Source organism: Musca vetustissima, unplaced genomic scaffold, assembly GCF_032173495.1.
Source record: "Musca vetustissima isolate MV318-11 ecotype Yass unplaced genomic scaffold, APGP_CSIRO_Mvet_v1 utg111918, whole genome shotgun sequence".
Classification (NCBI taxonomy): Eukaryota; Metazoa; Arthropoda; class Insecta; order Diptera; family Muscidae; genus Musca; species Musca vetustissima.
This window is the reverse complement of record NW_026886913.1, coordinates 8,617-27,301: the sequence shown is the minus strand read 5'-3', so window position 1 is coordinate 27,301 and position 18,685 is coordinate 8,617. Positions and strand designations below refer to the sequence as shown.

Genomic DNA, 18,685 nt, shown 5'->3' with positions numbered 1-18,685 from the left:
CAGAATTTGTTTTTGTGTTTTTGTTGTTCTTTACCTTACTAAATTTGTGGTATAACTACTAATTGTGTTGTTTTTGTAATTTATTTTATTTAATTTGTTTTTATTTTTTAATTCATTCTCCTAAATTTTTTGTTTTGTTCTTCCTTCTTTTTTGAAATTTGAAATTGCTAAGTTTGTTTGTTGTTGTTTTATTTTTCATTTCTTTAAGAAATTCTGAATTGTTGTTGTTTTCTGTGAAGCTTGGGGCTTTTGTTTTTGTTGTTTTTCTTTACTAAAGAAATAATTCGTGGAAGAGTTTTAATCCGCTTCTGTTCTGGGGGGCGCCAGGGGGTTTGAGTTTCCTTTGCTGTTTATTTTTTAATTTACACTAAAACTAACATTATTTTTTTGAGTGTATATCCACTTGCATGCTATTTTTCTTAAGATGTTTGTAGTTGTAGTTGTTGTTGGTTTTTTTTTCTTTTAGTTGTAATAATTGAAAAATCAGTGCTCTTTAAAGTTTTTTGTTGTTGTTGTTGTATTTTGTTTTTAATTTTTCTTCTTAATATTGAGGTGAGGTTTTTTCTTTCTTTGTCTTGATGTTCGAGAGTAGTTGTTGTTGTTTTTGATTGTTTATATGCCTTGAGTGTAGATGTGTGAGTATGTGTATGGAACGAGAATGGGTGAGAGGTTCATGTACCTTGCCTCCTCTTTTTTTGTAAACCTTCAAAAATCTGTCTGCTCAAAACTTACATGCACATTTTTTAGAGCCACACCTATATTCTGCAACGTAATGGGAAGGGTCGAACCTCTCCTCCTTTTTTTGCGGCCCTTAAATAGAAACTGAAACCTTATTTTTTTACATTACATTTTTTGTGGGACCCCTCTCAGGCCCTCCTAAAAATCCCACCACTGTCGGGGCCAACGATAACGCCGTAGGGGCCTTTGTCAGCAAACACATTCCAATTCTGCAACACCGGCCCGCTGCATGGCCTGTCGTTTACGATACTCATAGAACTCCTCGCGCATGGCCTGTAGCCGAGCCTCCACATTGTTATCATAGCGGCCATGGAGTCTTGACTTGCGACCCACACCACCGCCACCACCACCACTACCAAAAAGACTGCTCGATGAACTCAAGGGACCCATGGTCGTGGTGGTAGTTGTGCCATGACCCATATGATGGCCATGATGTTGCCCGGTTTGATGCAGATGTCCCGTAGTGTCAATGTGTAAATTGAGATCTTCTCGCAGCAGACCCCCTGTGGGCGTAGAGGCACTCGGAGTCGGTGTGGATGGATCAAATTCATAATGGCCATCCACACTGCCCACATCGACGGCCTTGGAGAGATTAACATTATCGGTGGCTGCATTGAGACGTGTTATCATATCCAGCCAATGCTCCATGGTATAGGGTGGAGTGAGGGTACGTTGGGTACTGGAACTGAAATAATTCGATGGCGAATAATGTTGATAGGATGACGTAAATGGCAAGGTGTTGTAGGGGTTGCAATGCAGTTGTTGTTGTTGGGGGGTAAGTTGCGAGTATTGTTGTTGCGGGTGCTGTTGTTGTGCTCCTTGGTGTATTGGAACCTGGGCCTGGGCTTGTTGCGGCTGAGCTATAGCCTGCTGCTGCATGCCCGTTTGCTGCATACCAAAATAGGCACTGGTGGCTGGAGCTACCCCTGCTCCCGCACCTCCTGCCCCACTCACACTTGGCGGCGGTGGTGGTGGCCTATATGGCGGCAATAAACGCCACTCACTTGTACTACCCGAATGATGTGATCCCTGTGGATGATTCGAGGTATTTTTCGAACCAAAACCACTCGAACTGGAACGCGACTCCGGCGAGGCATCCAAACCCAAGGCATGCGGATGATGATGGTGATGCAGATGTGAATGATTATTCGATCTTAATGTAAGATTTAAATGAGGCAATGGAGACATTAAATCTCCCTGAGATCTACCAAATATTCGAGAATAGTGCCGAGGATACCAACGGGTCCGGGGCCTATAGCTGTGATAATACGGCGCCGCACTATGCTGATAATAGCTACGCCAAGAGGGTGGTGAGTCCATTTGCAATGGCAAAAAATCGAAATTTTGTTGTTGTTGTTGCTGCTGCTGCTGTTCATAATTCAAACGCCTTGTCTCCTCCTGTATGGTCCGCAACGATGGCAGTTCATGGTTATAATAACGATAACGACTTAAATTACCACTGGCAGTGGGCGTTAAGGTGGGCACAGATCTTTCAGCGGAACCAGGATAGACGGTACTCAAATCACTAAACGGATTATAGGCGAAATGCGTTGTCGATTGATTGGGTGTGGTCATGGCCCACGGTGATGTCAATAGACCCTCATCGGATTGGGTAATTACCCCATTGGGACTGCTAGCCGGTGAACTGGAAAATATCCGCGACACCTTGGAGGTTGAAAATACCTGATGCATATGATGACTCTGCAGGCCACCACTTATGGTATTGATGTGTAGGGGTCTACTGGCCGGTTGGGCCTGTTGACCTTGGCCCATAGCTGCCATTTGATGTGAGTGTAAATTACGATAAATACCATTGCCGCCATAAACATTTTGATAACGTGCTCCGGATAGGAGATTTTCGCCCTCTCGACAGTTACCATTTGTAAAAGAGCCACCACCACCTCCTCCAATTTTCAATAAACCTCCTAAACCCTGCAACAGGCCTCTGGCTGAACCTGCTGCCACCGATTGCAAACTCAGCTGGCTTGGTGAGGCCACCAATGGGCGACGCCATGAGGCTCGAGCCGTAATAAAATTCCTTCTCGATAAAAATCCACCATCATCGGAGGAGGATTTTTGTGAAGCACTGCTATTACGTCGCGTATCTACATTATCCACCTCATCGAAGGAACCATTTTCTAGACCGCTGCCGCCGCCGCCCACATCACCATTTGTTAGAGCATTCACCGAACCAGTTTTGCCATTGGCCAGCACAAAACGTCCATCGCGTGATCGTTGGATTTCGCTAAGCGACTTACGCCGCCCATCCGCCTCATCCAACGTCGGTGAACTATAAATCGAGTGACAATTATTACAGCGATCCGGTGGCCATATCCAGTGTAAGATTGCAATAAGTATTGTTGTTAGACTTGATATTCGGGTTTGTTTATATCTGTGAGGGAGGGGGAATAGTTTATTTATTTTTAATAACATTTATGGATAACAAATATATAAACATTTAAGGGACATGCATAATATGTATGTTTGTATTTTAATGAATATCAGAATATTTTGTTAGTAATATTATGCCAACCTTTTGATCTACATCAACAGCATCCAGTGTTAGTGTGTATTATTGTTTACATTACACAGCAATAAGCGTTAAATAGAAATACAAAAATGAGACATATATACAAAGGGTTGTTAGTCAAAAATACAAACATTTATGGGTAATTACACTCTAAAATATCTATAAAACAATATCTGAGCTTGTTTTGGGTGATATAAAATGGGGGTTTAAACATTGTAAAGACACATATAAAAAAATAATATGTCATGAGAGGAATTAAGATATGAGATGCAGACAATTCAGTGTCTACTTAATGTATTTTATGTGGGTGGAATTTATGAAAGTATGCTCACAAAATAAGTAATTAAAATTTTATAAAAATTATAATTTTTAGAATTCTATATGCATAGCTTTCAAATTATAGTTTTTGTTTTATCAAAATTGTAAAAAATAGTTTAAACGAATTTATCGATCACGTCATTGTACGTCATTTCTCCGTATGTTGAGCCAAAGTGGATATTAGTAACATATATAATCTTCTGAATTTCAGCGTGACTTTAAAGAAAATATACTCATATACTAAATTTTTGGAAGCAGATGTCACATTTCTGAAAACTCAAATTGTCAGAAAATTCTTAATTGCAATTACAATCAAGCTTAGCAAATGCTTATTTCTGATGAAGTTACTTGTAAGTGTACAATGTGTACCAGTCGATTGGACAGGCATCTTCGGAGAACCATTTACAGACAGATATATGAAATAAGTGATCTATATCTATAAATGAATGGATTTTCATCAATCCACACACATGTAAAACTCAGCAAACTATATAAAAATTCCGGCAACCATATGATCTATGTTGTAAAATTAATATGAAATCGGGCAATGTTCGGTAAGATAGCTATTTGTACACACGCAATGTGGTATTGGAACGCTGTGCAAAAGTAAAGCGACGAAAATATATATCACAGTATTATCTTAATCTGGGCTTAAATTGCCGGGTTGAATTTTCGCAGACAAATTTTATAGGTCCAAGTTTTTGCTTAACCTCCTCATAAAGATATCCCCAAATTCTCGATATATTTAAGGATTTAGTTCCCTTTTTCCCACTGTCAAAGTACCTTTAACGTGGCAGAGTGAAAAACACATTTCCCGAATAAATGCAATATCGGTCCATGTGTGGACGTTGTCTCCAATTCATATTTTCTGTATTTTGTATGTTATAACCGCATTTTTATACGAATGGGCTGTAATATGGCTTTTTGAGGGTGAGCAATATTTTTTCAAAACATTTTCGATGCAAGCCCAGGTTATGACGTAGCATCAATATTAAAGTGTCGCCTCATTTTTGGTAACAAATACTACTTAGATCCTCAATTAGCAACATTTCCTTGGTTCCTTTTGAGAAAATGCATAGAATCACTTTCTGAGTCGATTTATGCATGTCCGTCCGATTTATGCACGTTAAATTGTAAACAAAGAACAGCTCGCATTTATGATCCGAATTGGGTGAAATTTTGACACAGCTCATTTATTTGGTCCAAGGACGAAACCTATTGAAATTGGGAAAATCGGTTCAGATTTAGATATAGCTCCCATATATATTTTCGTCCGATTTTATGTAAATGGTGCACAAATATAGCTATATATATTTCGATTTGCCAGAAATTCGGCAAAGCGTAAATGATGCACCAAATTCCTAATGTTTGTCCTATTGGCCGAAAGTTTGCACAACGTATTGATTTGAAACTAGAATGACGTTATTACGGTTTTTTTTTGAGTTTGATGCAGATGCAGACATAGCTTTAACAGGTGTCTGATTGAGATAAAATTTTTAGCAGTGCGGCATACCGAATGGGGTATACTAAGTGTGCTATAAATCGATTTCCATTGTACCATTTGTCACATTGTACGCAAAGGACTCTAATTCTGTCCGAATGAAATTAAAGTTAGCACAGGTTGCAGAAAGGTCTGTGTATGTTTCTTCGAGGGAACATGCATATGTACAATATACCCAAAGATGTGAAGGGTATCATATAGTCGGCACGACTTAAATACGTTCCTTACTATTTTAACCTATGTAGCAGTAATTCGCCGTTCCAGATGCTTTTTTCAGAAAAAATGAAATTATCTTTTATTTCCTATTAGGTGTTCCTGTTAAAAAACTTCTTCGCAGAAAATATTCAGGGTAGGTAGGTCAGGGTAGGTATCTCATCGAAATCTTGGTTTTATACCCAAATCCGCTCCTTCTGATACCTCCCACACAAAATTATCAACATTTAGCTGACAGTTTATTTTATAACATCATAAGAACGAACTAATCGATTTCTCTATAATGTTGGAAGATGAGACTTATCATTCCACTACTTCTAGTACCTCCCTTACAAAGGGTAAACTTTTTGAAACAATAATAATCAATTGAAGCGCATTGAATAATCGATTTGATTGAATGTATGAAATCCTGACAGAGATCTTAATATTCAATTTAGAGCACATAGCTACTATACCTAGGATGCTTGGTATTGTAATTGGTTCTATATTGGTCCACGTTCTGACATATCCGTCATATAATGATACTTTTCCATTTTCTTTCTACCAATAATAATCAACATTGGTTCACTTTTTTGGGGTAGCCTCCCTATATAAATAAATGTCGGTATTTTGTGATTTTTGAGCATATTCTTTTAATGGAATTTTATACGCCATGAGTTTATACTTTTTCTTGGGACCTTCTTTTGATATTTGTTCTTAAGACTTTAAAAATCTTGAATTTTTTCCGAAATTTATATGAACTATGAATTTTTATGGACTTTTTACTGTTGTTTTTTATAAGGTTGAACTTAATCCTTTAAAAGATTATTTTCGTTTTTTAAGATTTTATTCTGAGGTATTTTTTAAGCTTGGATTTTTAATGAGGACATTTATGAACCTGGATATGTTTAAGATATTTTTCCGAAGGTATTTTCGATTTTTAAGGGTGGATGTTTTAAACAATTTTTTTTTCAAATGGCCTAGTAGAGCTGCTACGTGAAAATTTGAAAATTTTTTTGGAAGTGTCATGGTGATTTTTTTAAATATGTTTTATGATGGAGTATTAACGTGGATAAGCCTATGGGTCCATGATCCATGGTGTAATCCCCATATAATTGTACTTATATTAATATGAGGATTTCAGACACGATTTTCAGCCAAGTTTGCTGTTATTTGCAACTCCTATTTGGCGGTATATATTCCTAAAAAATGAAGTATAAATGAGGTCGATTTATATGTATTTTGATAGTAAAGTTTTCCAAGCCACGTGATTATATTTAAGTAGCAATAAGTGTGAATTGTAGTATATTTTCCACATACTGAGATTGAGCTTCATTATTGTATACTCAAGGTCCTAGCTCCATTTTTTCAAATTAGGGTATAGACTCACTTCAGTATTTCGTTTTCTGCATGCCGCAATTTACCATGACATTCATCAATTCGATTGATTTTAGGTGTTGCATGTTCATTTCATGATGGATGGTATAAAACGGTCGGCGCGTTCAAACTTAATAATGCTTTTACTTGAAATGTACGGAAGATATACTTAAATATTTGCAAATGTCTTCATCTTTAAAAATGTTTAATACATATATTATTACACCAGAGGCCCCGATTTATATACAAACACTTTCATATTTTCATCCTTGTAAATGGTGTATCAATGACCCTACATATATCCGATTATCATGAGTGTACTGCGACCAAATGGGGTCTACAATGTCATGTATTTGGATAAATTTGGAATTTAGACAAATTTCGTCTTGTTTCATGTAAATAATACCTCATGTCCGAGAGATGTCCGATCAACGCATCGTTTTAGACGCGACAGACTATCACAAATGACATTAAATGTAAATGTTAAATAATATGTTATGGGTAATTTTTATGACTTCTTTTTGAATTTTATTCTTGTACTTATACTCGGTGCGTATACGTATTATTGAATAAATAAATAATACTTATACGCCTAGTTTTACGTGAGCAGGTCAATAATAACAAATTTAAACTATTTTCATAATATAATCATTTCCAATGCTAATAAAAAATAAAAATGAATCAACTATGACACTATTGAAATAAAAAAATATGTATTTATACAACAAAAAAGTCAATCATTCTAATGGTATGCTGGGATAATGATAAAGGAGGGACATCAACGAATATTACAAACAAAAAAAGGACTAACACAGATAACAATTTAAAAATAATTTGTCTGTTTTTAATTAACTACAACACATCATTATTTTTTTGTTATATTTTTTTCATAAATTAATTGCATCTTACGATTTTGATTATGACATGATGGACCTGGAACTATGAAAACGGTTTCATAATCACGATAATGATCAGTATTGCTAAATGTACGAGAAAATAATGGCAGTGAAGAAGACAGTGAAATAGATGGAGAAAGAAGAGATGAGAAATGTTATTATAAGTATATGTATTTAATTTGTTGATATTAAAAAAGAGGAACAAAGGAAGCTCAGAACATAATTTCAATGAACAGAAATAAATGAAACAATAAAAAACAATCTTTGGAGAGAAATTTACAATTATTAAAAAACGAAACAGTTAAATTATTTTGGCCAAGAAGGCCAATATAGAATGTAGAAGTCTTTTATTGAATACATTGCTGTTTTGGATAGTTATGCCTGTGTTCAATAATTTGTTAGATCTAGGGCAAATGAGAGTCCAAAGGCAAACCCTTAACAATTATTTTTATGAAATTTTCACCAAACTTTTATTCTGCAAAAAAAATTCTTGGCCTCGAAAAGGAACAATAAAATAATATTAATGATGCAATTAAAACAACGAACGAATAGCAAACAAATGAGCATAGAATCGACACACAGAATTGATATCATCATTAAAATAATTTAATAGACTTCGGAAACAAGAATGAAGAAAAAGAAAACTGAAATCTAGAATCACTCTAAGAAGTATAACTAAAATACAAAACTTTGTAGTACACGTGCCAAAAGTATTTCTGGCATCACTCCCCCATGGCTCCTTCCCACCCCCTCCCCTACCACAGATAGCCTAGAAATGAATAAAGTCTAATTAGAAAACAAAAGTAAAAGAAGTAGATTTAATCATTTGGATTATTGTAGAAGTTCTTGCGTTATTTGTTTCATCTTCTTCTTCATTTTCGATTGATTAGTTCAAGTTGTATTTTTATGTTTTATATGGAAATCAATACTTAAGATATAATTTTTTTGTTTTTATGTTCATCGTCAACATTGATTGGGAGAATTATGTGGCGAAAAAAACAATATGTTCATTAGGAAACTTGGTAATTTGAAATTGAAGTTTTTATATTGTTTTCTTCGGTATTGATTACATGGAAGTTGCTTGAAGAAAATTTCGAATTAAGAAAATAAGGATACGCATATTGGAAAAATTTGTAAAACACCATAAGATATATAATGAATATAAATACGAAGTTGAGAATTAAATATGAATTACTAGGAATCAGATGACCACTGCTAAGCCTCCACAGTTCTTCTACAAGAAGTATTTCATAGGTTTTAGAATATATCTTTATTTATTTTTTTAAAGGAATTATTTTTAGATTTGTTAAAGCTTTTTCCAATGGTATCTGAGCTCTAAATCATTTTTCTAAGGAAGCCTATACTATAGCGTGGAGTTTTCGTCGTTTTTTTAAGTTTATGCAGTGAGAGATCCAGAGTTATGGCGTGGATATATTGAAGATATTTTTTTGATAGACCTTCAAAATTTACAGCCTTGGATTTTTTTTTAAGATTTTGTAACCTCAGTTTTTTTAGGATTTTTTCGAAGAGTCTAAGGTCTTTTAAAAGAGCGAATTTTATCAACTATCAGATTCATTAGCGAAATTTTATTAGTATTAAATTTTCGTTTTCTGAGGGACAACATTGGTATAAGCGAGGATTTTTTTCGGAGTTATTCTGAGAGAGTTTTAAAGCTACAAGAGAGGTTTTTAAAGATTTTTTTTCTAAGGGGCTGAACTATGAGTTTGGATTTTTTACAATCTCTTTTTGAGGAACTGACAGAGCTTCACGGGTGTTTTTTCAACGATTTTTCTGAAGGACTATAAAAGGTCTAAGTGGTTTTTAAAGATTTTTTTCAAAGGGGCTGAACAATGAGTTTGGATTTTTTACAATATCTTTTTGAGGAACTGACATAGCTCCACGGGTTTTTTTCAAAGATTTTTCTGAAGGGCTATAAAAGGTCTAAGCGTGATTTTTTTAAAGTTCTTTGAGGGGTTCTAAGAGTTCTAAGGGAGGATTTTTTAAAGATTTTTCTGAAGGGCTACCTGAGCTTTAAGCGTAAATTATTTAAAGATTCTTGTCTAAAGGTCTGTCAGAGCTACAACCGTGGATTTTTTTTTAATATTTTTCTGAAGGGCTATAAAAGCTCTAAGCGTGGAGTTTTTAAAAATTGTTCTCAAGGACCATAAGAGCTCTAAGTGTGGATTTTTGAAGATCTATCTTTTGAACATTTTTTGAATGATTTCGAATTTTTTTCTGAATGGGTATAAAAGGTCTAAGCGTTATTTTTTAAAGATTTTTCTGAAAGGCTCTAAGCGATTTTTTAAAGATTTTTCTGAAGGACTATAAAATGACTAAGCGTGGATTTTTTAAAGATTTTTCTGAAAGGCACTAAGCGTAGATTTTTTAAAGATTTTCCTGAAAGATCTAGGCGTAGATTTTTTAAAGATTTTTCTGAAAGGCACTAAGCGTAGATTTTTAAAGATTTTCCTGAAAGCACTAAGCGTAGATTTTCTTAACGATTTTTCTGAAAGGGCTATAAGAGCTCTAGGCGTTTGTCCTTCAAAGATTTTTCTGAAGAGCTACAGAGGTCTGAGCACGAATTAGTTAAATATTTTTCTGAAGGGCTATATGAGCTCTAGCCGTGGATTTTTTAAAGATTATTTTGAAGAGTTATAAAAGTGTACCTTCTTTTTAGAGATTTTTGAAGAGGTCTAATCGTGGGTTTTTAAAATATTTCTGAAGAGCTATAAAGGGCTAGAAGTAGCTTTTTTATAGATCTTTTGAAAGGCTATAAGAGGTTTAATCGTGTATGTTTTTAAGATTTATTGAAGGTCTCTAAGCGTAGATTTTTTTAAAGGGCTATAAGAGGCCTAAACCTGGGTTATTTAAAATTATTTAAGATGTTTTCTGAAGGGTTATCAGAGGTCTTAGGGTGATTTTTTTTTACATTTTTTCTGAAGGTCTATCAGAGGTCTTAGTATGATTTTTTAAGAAGGGGCTATAAGAGGTCTGAAGGATGGATTTGGATTTTTTTTTAATTTTGTAGGCTGAGCGTGGATTTTTTAAAAAATTTTCTGAAGGGCCATTATGGTTTAATAAGAGCTTTAGACGTAGATTTTTCTGTAGGGCCATTAAGGGTTATAAGAGCTTTGAACGTGGATTTTATAAAGGGTTTTTTGTGTAGGGCTATAAGTGGTGCGATCGATTTTTTTTAAGATTTTTCTGAAAGGATATCAAAGTTCAGAGTGTGGATTTAAAAGAATATGAAACGTGGACTATCAGCGCTATAGGCGTAGGTTTCAAATAATCAGAAGGACTATAAGACACCTGGATTTGAGGGACTATCATAGACATGGAATTTAAACAAATTAAAGGACTGTCAGATTTATAAACCTAAATATTATTGAGGGCTATAAGCGCATAAGCATGAGGTTATATTGGAGGTATAAGATATTATCAGTGCTTTAATCATGAACTTTTACAACACTGTTGTTATAGGAGCGACCATCAGAGATATACCCTCGGATGTTCAAATCTATTTTTATGAGCGTGGAATTTTTAGACATACATTCCGCCATAATATGACCTTGATTAATTGGAGACCAAATACATACTATTTATATTCTTACTCAGAATAGATGTCGATCTCGATTAACCAACATTTGCCTCTTTGTTGAAGTCTGCTCCTGAGATGTTTGAAAATGATATTTTGGGCATGTATTTCAACCGATTTTTTTATAGATATAAAATCTCCCTCAGATTGTATGTTAAGAGTTCAGATTATTTGTGCCTGTAATCTGAACTCTTGGTATGTGGCCTACTAGGATTTCTATCAAAAGTATCCTACAGACAGGAGATTTTCTATATAAATACTTTCCCAGACTATCGTTATAGAAAAGACCTCCCGGACTAAGTCCTTCCTATTTTATTTAGCGGAAATTAAATTAAAGTCCACAATATAGACTTAAATTTTAATAATTAATATTAAAGTTAAATAAAAGTTAAACAAAAAATAATTAAAACCAAATACCAAACGTAAAAAAGAGGTTAAATAAAATTAAATTGCAACAACAAAAACAAATTAAATTAATGAATTCATCAAAATGGAACAGAAAAGAGACGGAAAAATACGAGTACCGCAGGATGAGTAGAAGAAGGTACTTACTTTTTTAAAGGCACTTGACTAGCGGAAATCGAGCCCGTATTACGATTATGCATTTGTTGTTGTTGTAAATGATGATGTTGCTGTTGCGGATGTTGTGATAGCTGTTGTTGTTGTTGCTGCTGTGGATGATGATGATGATTATTTGCTGCTATATTACGGGCATCCGTTATCCTGCAAGCTACCATGTTGAACTCTGTAAACGAATTATTTCTACAATTAATTTTGGTGGAGTATTTAGCCATCCTTTTACTAAACATATAAATTCATCATTTATATATATTTGTGGATGTGTACACACTAACAATACATTAACATTATCGTCTATATAAATATCAAGTTTGGAGCGGGGTACATAGGGGAGGTAGGGCTAGCGGGCTTCACATTTAGCTGGATGGTTAATTGGTTAGGTTACTCGGTAGCTATGTATGTACATACATACTAGTATCTTATTTATATATAAATATGTATGTATATATTGTATATGCAGAATTATGAACAAATAGACGACATAATAGCGTAACAGTTTATTCATATAGATGTGTGTTTTTTGTATATAAATATATATAGACAGCGATAGATAGCAAATTATAGGGTTAGGGATCTTTGTAGTAGTTGTTGTTATGTTTTTATTTCTTTTTTTCGTTCTAAGTGATTTCATTTTCTTTCATGGATTTCGTTTTCTTTTTCTTATAGTACACTTCTTATAAAATTTGAATGCATTATGGATGTTTATTTGTATGTGTTTGTATATTTGGACTTATTATAATTGTTGTTTGAATTCAGAAATTGGAAATAATATTGAATGGAAGAAAGTTTAAGTGTTTTGCTTATGATTAGAATAAGATGAAATTAATTTTTCTTCGAATCCATTTCTTGGGAAAACTCTTAGGGGAGATATACAATATAATAGCATAAAAGAAGAATAGATGCCCATGTGCAGCGAAAAGAGCAGTAGCTTATTTAGTTAGGTCGTATTTGGTCAATTCCTCAAATTTAGTGTAGAGATGTTTGTAGAATAATTTGACCTGTTAAACTACTGTTTAAATATATTCTCAATGATTTCTTTAAAGACTGAAAACAAAGCTTTAATGAACCGATTAAGTATTCGGAACCCAAATACTAGGATTACAAGAAATCTAGGGACTTCAATTTTTTGTTTACCTCCCAAAGTAAACATTCAAAACCCGACACACTTAGATTTCCTTTAATACACAGTTGTTCTGACCCAGTCATTTTAGAAAAAAATCAAAAATAATTTTATACCACAAGAAGTTTGGTGTATGCCAAGAAATCCAGGGACTTCAATATTTTGTTTACCTCCCAAAGTAAACATTCAAAACCCGATACACTTAGATTTCCTTTAATACACAGTTGTTCTGACCCAGTCATTTTAGAAAAAATTAAAAATAATTTTATACCACAAGAAGTTTGGTGTATGCCACCAATAGATATTTTGTATCCGGATTTGACTTGAAATAAAAATTGAATTTTAAAAACCGATGGTTTATAGACTTGGATTATTTAATTAAAATCGTTGGGTCTATCGAAGTTATAGGTATGGATCATTTTAACAAATCTGAGGGATTATCAGAGCTATAGGCGTGGATTAAAAAAAGATGCATAGGCGTGGATTTTTCAAAAAAAAAAAAATCGGTGAGCATATTGAAGCTATAGTGGTGGATTAAAATGAAGGACTATCCGAGCCTGAGGCGTGGTTTTTTTAAACAAATCTGGAGGAGTATCAGACCTGTAGGCGTGGATTTATTCAAGCAAATCTGGAGGAGTATCAGACCTGTAGGCGTGGATTTATTCAAGTAAATCTGGAGGAGTATCAGACCTGTAGGCGTGGATTTATTCAAGCAAATCTGGAGGAGTATTCTAACTGTAGTCGTGGATTTATTCAAGCAAATCTGAGGGACTATCAGTGCTATAGGCGTGGATTATCTTTATTAGAGATGCAGCAGTGGATTTATAGATAATCTGGGGGACTATCAGAGTTATAAAAAATGATTTTATTGAAGGACAAGAATTTTGGTGTAGGCCACCTATAGAGACGTTGTGTGTGGATATGACATCAATATAGTATTTCAAAAGACTTTTATAAATTCTTACAAGAGACTTAGTTATGAAAATGCGGATATTTATCAACAAAAATATTTTATTTGTTGTCAAAGCACTTCTTGCACAATTTTGCACCAAAGATTTTTGTTATAAGTGACCTATAGTCTTTTTGTCCGGATCAATAAAGTATTTTAGAATACCTTTATAATTTCTTATAAAATTTTAGGGTTTTTGTCGAAGCACTTTTTGTTTTATGATTGGGTCACCTTTAAAACATGAATTATCTGCAAAAACTGTTGACATCGCATATTTTCTGATGTGCGTGAATAAAAAATGACGTATTCCAGGGCTGTACGGCGAATGGACTATTTATTAAACGTAAGGGTCGATTAAATGGGCAAGGGTTTGAATCGATGTGTGAGAGCTCACATTCTCTTGGATCACAGTGATTCGTCTTTTCTTGTATTTTCTTCGGTATTATCCTTCTGAGAATCAGTTTAATGTTCCTTTCGATTCATCCAGTTGTCATCTTTGTCTCGCAGATAACTGCTCATTCCTTGATGTGCGCTTTGTGATATCCTCTCTCACTTCGTTATTTTTCTTTGCACTTTTCATGTTTTTAGTTTTAGGGAAACACCCCGGTAGTCAGTTTGGTCCGCAGCGACAACGCCTTATAGGTGTGTGGTTAAACTGACCCAGTACCTCCAGATTTAACTGATAGGCGGAAGGTGGATCTCCCTACTTGTCACCTGTTTGTTCGCGATGGCAAGATGACGGCAGTGCGTAACTTGTGGGCAAATAAACGACACCCTCCTGTGGGTTATGCGTAGGAATGGTCGATTGGACCATCCCTTTACATTCAGATTGCAATCGATTATAATACATCTTCTTCCTAACGGCCACATTGGGACGAGCTCGTTAGGCAACCGACAAATTCCGGGCACATTTTCAACCGAATTTATCTTTTCTGTAAACAGTGGGTTAGAAATTTTCCTACGAAAAGCCGCTAATATAGATCCCCGCTTTGAAATAGACTCATATAATGATACTCTCCAAATATTCCGTATTTCAACCGAATTGACCGTAAATTTACATTTTCGATTCTAATTTTTGGTTCAAAATTCAGCTTACTCCCCAATATTTGGTATTTTGATACATTCAGGCATATCACTCAACCGAAATGACCCTAATTTGATATTTTCGGTTCTGAAGAATGATCCTACTAATATAACCTCCATTTTACAGGTATGGGAGACAAAAATTATAGTAATAAAATTTAAAAATATTGGTCAATGCTCAGGTTTTCCCCATATAACGGTACCCCCTAATTGTCGTTATTTTAAGGATTTCATAAACGATTTTCAAACCGAATTGGGTTAAATTTGGTAGTCGGAAAATCTTCACACAAAAATTTATTAATATCGGCCGATCTTTGGGTATATCATCATAAAAATCCAACACCCTCATCAAGGTCAAGGGTTCGTCGTAATTGGTAGCTATAAACGAAATGTCGTTATAATCGATATAAAATAAACAACAGAACTTTTCTCTGGATTTTGGATGCTGAGGTTACATCCAATATTATAAAATATTCCGACCGTTGTTGATGGCATTTCCCACACGAAGTGATAATTTCAGATTCCGGCACATTGCTAGAAAGAAAAACAGGTTCTTCACAGAGTCTTATCATTCCATGCTTCTATGTAGCCGCTATACAAACGTCACCAGGCATATTCGGTACGTTCAAGGTCCTAGCCCAATTTTTCAACCTATGTGCCTGTAGTTTTTCTCGATATATTTTTGGTACGCTAGCATTTTTTATGTCTTAGCCCATATATATCTCGATATCTCGATATATTTATGGTACTTTGACTATCCAATCCTTGGTAAAGGTTTGGTTCGTTCGTATTTAAAATGTGTTTCCACCAATGTGATCGAGTCATTTTTTCGAGGGATAGTCAAATTATGTGGGATCTAATTATGTTCTTGCAATATCGAATATATGCAGCCGAAGGATGCCTCTATCAAACGGGATTTCATCAATGTTCTGTGACGAAGGCTGCCTCTATCAAACGGGATTTCATCAATGTTCTGTGACACAAAGACCTTTTTTGGACATTTGTCAGAGTGTTATATCGCCATGCAAAGATTTAAATTCATTGTTGTATCCTTGTTGTGATGTCAGGTACAATCTTTTACTGTTTAATAATGCAATATCTTCGTACCACTTTTTAGGACAATTAGTTTTCAGCATTTGTCTTAGGTTATTTAAAATATCTTATGAAAATCAGTCTGACAAAGATACTAGATTTCCTAGGGGCACAATATAGTTCGTCTTCAACCATTTCATTATTGTCCAAGAATAGTTTTGTAAGTTATCGTACATGGCTGGTTTATAAGAAAGAATAATCAAAAGTGTAAATAAAATTTGCATGTTCTAAGATCAACACAGTTCGGGCATGGTATATCCCTGCTTCTACATTTGATGAATCATGTTTCAAATTTTCTTTTCTCTTTTTTTCAATGTTTTTTTTTCTCTTTTTTTCGAATTTTTTATATCTCCTTCACTTTCCGTAAATTGATTTCATTTCCCTAACTTATTTCCAATCAAGATATTCTTCCTTCCCATTTATAAGGTTCTCATATGTAAATTATTCATTGCCATCTAACCTAATTTCACAATATATATATATATATATATATATGTTGTGTATATTATAGAACATACATTATACATAATTTAATACGTACATACATACATCTGTGTTTGTACTAATTATATTAGTTATTATTGCTACTAATAATTATTCCTACAAAAAAATATATATATATATATATACATACATATACGCACACACACTCACATACTATTAATAACAAAGTTTCATTATTCTTTCATTCTAGTAATAGTAATAGCAGAAGTAGTAACTGTAGTTGTTGTACTTTTATTAACTAAAACTAATTTTTGTATCTTACATACATACAAATGTGTAGATTTAATGTAAAATATTTTATTTGGAATATAGGTGGATTGTTTTTGGGGGGTTTTAGAAAGAGCTTCATGGGTTTTAACATTAAAATGGTTAAAATTGTGTTAAATTTGGCATGACCGAAGTTTTCGTATTCTTCATCATGTTATGTGCAATCAAAATTCCTTAAATCAATCGCGAGCTTTGTGGGGTATTCGATGAATACCTTTACCTTGAATATACACTCCCGATAATTTTTACAAAAAAAATGAATAAGAGAAGAAAAATCGTTGTATATCAGGACAATGCGGGCTCTTATAGATCGGTTTAAACCACTTACTTTTTTTACCGGCCATCCTCTGCAGTACATACGCAAAATGAAAATGTTTTCAAGGCGACCTTACTATTGACAAAAAATAACGACGAGTTTAGGATTCGAAGAATTTTTTGGAAAAATAAAATATATAAATACGATTCCGAGTGAGTTTTCAGTCATCCATTGGACGATTCCTCAGTTGGCGGAGGGGAGGAAGGTCAAGATCAGTAAAATCTTAACGTAATAAGATAATTTGATCACCCACCTTTAGCCCTTTATCCCCACTGACCAAAACTGACTACGAGGGACAAAAAACGCGAATGTAGAAGTCTAAAAAAACGGTGAAATACCGATCTTCCAACGAGTCACTCTTGTCAATATCCTGCGATCTTCAACAAATATCTCCTACGGAGGTGGGTGTCTCTTGGCATCTGCAGTCGAGAATATCGCTACAAACAAACAGCTAAAGAGGTGAAATTCGATCTCAGTTCAAAAACCATCGGGGAAGAGTAATCTAGACACAAACCTCCGAGACAGGCAGGGATTCGAACTAATTTACGAGTCTGATCATGAAGTGATCAAAGTTAAGAGGTTGATAAGATAATGGAGGAAAGGAATAAATATGTTGGTAAGCTCAATTAAATTAAAAAGCAATTATTAGGGACACAACGGCGGAAACTGCCCAGGATGAACCGGAGAAACAAGAGCAAACTGCAGAAGGGTGCCCATTTTTAATCTGGCCTTCCCTCCGATTCCTCTGAATGATTAGACGAATACTAAACCCGTAAAGAGGAAAAAGAGCATCCCGTCGGCTGATGCAAAGAAAATACTGAGCCAACCCAAATTTAAAGGAGACTGCTACGAGAATCCACCAGCTGAATGAGGCAACGTTGGCTCTAGTATTTAAGAGACGAACACTGCATCTGAATATTCCGTAAATACCTGTAATGACAAAATGACTAACTGACCTTTATAGAAGAGGGTAGAAACAATTGGTAAAGAATCGTCATGCTGTGTGCAAGTTGCAAGTAGGGACTGTGGAGACGAGTTCTGAAAAGGATACCCATAAGGAAGTGATGAGTGCGGTCATCACTTAAATTATGGATGATGCAAGGAGGGTATCCTATCTATCTGGATAGCTGTAAGGATAAAGCAGACTATCTAATGCTAAAATTTGATACGTCAATGAGCATTGAAGCACTGAGAAAGCTACTTGCTAACATTGTCTCCATAACTCAAGCTGGGAAATTCTTTCACAAAAAAAAGACAAATAACTTCCTTAGAGTTTAGTGCAATGATTTCAGAAAAGAGCCCCTGATTAAAGTCATTTAATCTGCAGAACAAAATCATGCCGGCGAAGAAATTGAAAGACTTCCAGAAAAGAGAATGAAAAAGGGACTCTCTAAGGCTAAGGTGCATACTCTGACAAGATTTGGGAGCACTACGTAGTCTGCTTTTCAATTTGGAAGGCAAGAATTGGTGAGGAGAAAATCACCAAAAATTAGGAAGGAAGAAACAACCACCAACAAAAGATAGGAAATCGAAGACAAGCGATTTCACAACAGAACGCCTGCTCGAAGTCATAGGTCTGCAGAACAAGAAAACGCTGCTGGGACGACTTCAACAAGGAGGAGAACAAA

At 34.7% G+C, this 18,685-nt stretch overlaps 1 pseudogene; it reads right to left on the bottom strand.

The window, feature by feature from the left end:
- Positions 1–872: 872 nt before the first annotated feature.
- LOC133334386 (protein turtle-like) lies at positions 873–11,941 on the bottom strand (annotated as a pseudogene).
- Positions 11,942–18,685: the final 6,744 nt, after the last annotated feature.